The sequence below is a fragment of the Etheostoma cragini genome, chromosome 5, assembly GCF_013103735.1.
Source record: "Etheostoma cragini isolate CJK2018 chromosome 5, CSU_Ecrag_1.0, whole genome shotgun sequence".
In the NCBI taxonomy this organism is placed as follows: Eukaryota; Metazoa; Chordata; class Actinopteri; order Perciformes; family Percidae; genus Etheostoma; species Etheostoma cragini.
In genome coordinates this window covers 30755123-30757713 of record NC_048411.1, presented here as the reverse complement: position 1 = coordinate 30757713, position 2591 = coordinate 30755123, and the positions used below count along the sequence as shown (strand labels likewise).

The 2591-nt window shown below is 40.7% G+C and overlaps 1 protein-coding gene across 1 annotated transcript in view; it reads left to right on the top strand.

Annotated features, from left to right (window-relative positions):
• The window catches only part of LOC117945072 (rabphilin-3A-like), a 23683-nt gene that overhangs the window by 12121 nt on the left and 8971 nt on the right, over positions 1 to 2591 (top strand). The gene's annotated exons all lie outside the window — the stretch shown is intronic.

Genomic DNA, 2591 nt, shown 5'->3' with positions numbered 1-2591 from the left:
CACACTAAGAATAAGAATAAGAATCTGATTCTGTCAGCGGCAACAACACAACTTTTTTGTTCACATCAGTCACTTAGATGTCAGCGCGTGGTAATACAGCGTCCAGGTTAAAAACACAAAACTAAATTACCTTTTAATCTTCCCCTGGGGCAAATCATGGCATAAAAGGATTAAAGGTTTAACTAACGCGAAGCTGCACAAGGACGACCCCGCCTGTCAGCAATGTTAACCAGCGCGATGACCTCAACACATCGCTAAAGAACAAAAAAATAAAGATTTGCACTCGCACAGAACTAGAAAAGCAATATGTCACGGCATCTGAGGTTTAAAAACATCTCGATTTAGATCATTATTTTGGTTTCTCGTGTGATTACGTCATGCTGTTGTGTAACACTTTGAACTGTATCCGCATGCCAAGCCGCACACGTAAGAAAACACACAGCTGCGCCTTCAGATAGTTCACCTGTGCCCGCTGAACATGTGTATTTCCATGAAGAAATGTTTACATACCGACACATTGCTCAGGTTAGGATCAGTGGACCGTGAGCTGGAGGAATCTTTCCATCACTTGCTGTTAATTTGTGGTTTTAAAATTAGAGTATTAGATTAATTGTGTTGATTATTCAAGCTGTGAGCTAAGACTTATGGGAAGTATTGACCGTGTGATTAGAGAAACTGAGACGTGAGCAGACATTATCTTTTTTTTTCAGTTTATTTTTGGGGATAATATGCTGCCTGGACTCGTGGTTGGGTCTGACGCCGTAGAGGTTCTCTACTCCACGTTGTAGTGAAGCCTGATTTAAGGTTCTGCGTTGTCAGCCTGACCTCCAAAGAAATGTCTCTACACGTTGCAGCGACATGATTGGTCCGCTCGGCCCAAGAGGGTTAGCCTCTCCTCTCTTAGCGTAGCTACCACGGCGCCGTTTTGATGCTACGCAGCCATCCCAATCAGGGAGAGGGTTAACATCCGTGGTCGGAAACAACCGAGGAAATCTCAGGACGTGTTTCAGAGAGATGTGGGGTCCGTTTCTCTTAACCCTCGTGTTGTCTTCCCGTCAAAATTGAAAATCAACACTTTTGTTTTTTGCTTTTTAACGAACTTTTTCAAAATTCTTTTCCCTTTTTTTGACGTTTTCAACACTACGTAACACTAACTTCCTAACTTTAGTTTTAATTAAATATTTGGCAATTATGGTGAATTAACCTCATTTATAGGAAATGATACCTGATGTTTGAGTTAGAAAAGCAGAAATTAGGAATTATTGAGACTAGAATTAAAGGAATGGATGTTGATGATAATCACAGACTGGAATATGTCAACTTTTACTCAATACTATTTCAAAAACACTTCCATTTGTTTTACAATGCTATAAAATTGAATAAGACGCCCCAAAATTAATGAAAGTAGAGATTTGTACTTGGCAAAGAGCGTTGGGTGGAACCAATCATGTTATTTTGGGGAACTATAAAGAACATTGATATAGGACAACGGGTCAATTTGACCCGAGGACAACACGAGTGGAGAGAAAGTAGAACAGGTCTGGTTGTGAGTAGGCGGGTCCGGCGTGCCTGGAACCGCCGGCTTTTTCCTTCTTTCTCCTTTTTTCTGCCACGCCCCGATCCGCCAATCATTCCTGCAGTGCGTGTTGTTCACTGATCACAGAAACCAAGGAAAGCACACCTCACACAGGGGAATGACTTCACGTTACACAGCTGTCTGCAAGTTATTCCGACGTCGAAACAGACGAAACTAAAAGTCCTATGCATGAAATGTCTTGTGGTTCAAGATATGAATATAAATATATATATATATATATAAACTTTGTAAGAATGTAATTCCATCCATGTTTACACTTGTTGCCCATTACGTTCCTGTTGATACTTTATATACAGGAGGCCGTTTTCTGCATGAGTCTGGTGTAATCTGAATGAACTGAGCCTCCACGGGATTGGCTGATAATCAGGGCCAGAACCAATCAAAATGAAGCTCTTATTATGTCAACAAGAGCCCGACCAATAACAGATTTTAAGGCCGATAGCGATACGAATATTTGGTTATTTAAAAATCTGATATGCCAATATACACAAAAAATCCAGAAACGTTTCCCTAACATTAGTTATTTGTTATTATTTATGAGTTCTCACTAATATAATATGATAATAATTTGTTTTATTGTCACAACATAACATCAAAATATATTAAAAATCTGATGAATAAAGTGTAAAAAGACAAATTTAAGATATGAAACTTTAAGTCCTTATAACAAAAACACAATAACAAAAAAAAAAATACAACATGGACGTTGTAGAGCGTCCTCTGGTTTATTTAATTTTCTGTTTTGGCGGCCATTTTAAATGCCAATACCGATAGAACGGGAACTGCCCAATATCGGCCTGCTGATATATCGGTGTGGCTCCTCCCCCCGCCCCCGGAAAGAAGCGCTCCCATAGGTTGTTTGTTCCAGTCTCATTCTGACCTGTTCCCAGTGACGGCGCCCTCTAGTGGCCGTAGTAGTGTTGTGACGGGAGCAGAGCAGGAAGTATAAGAGCCCCGAGGAAGGTTTTTATTTGGGCGGGGGGGGGGGGGGGGG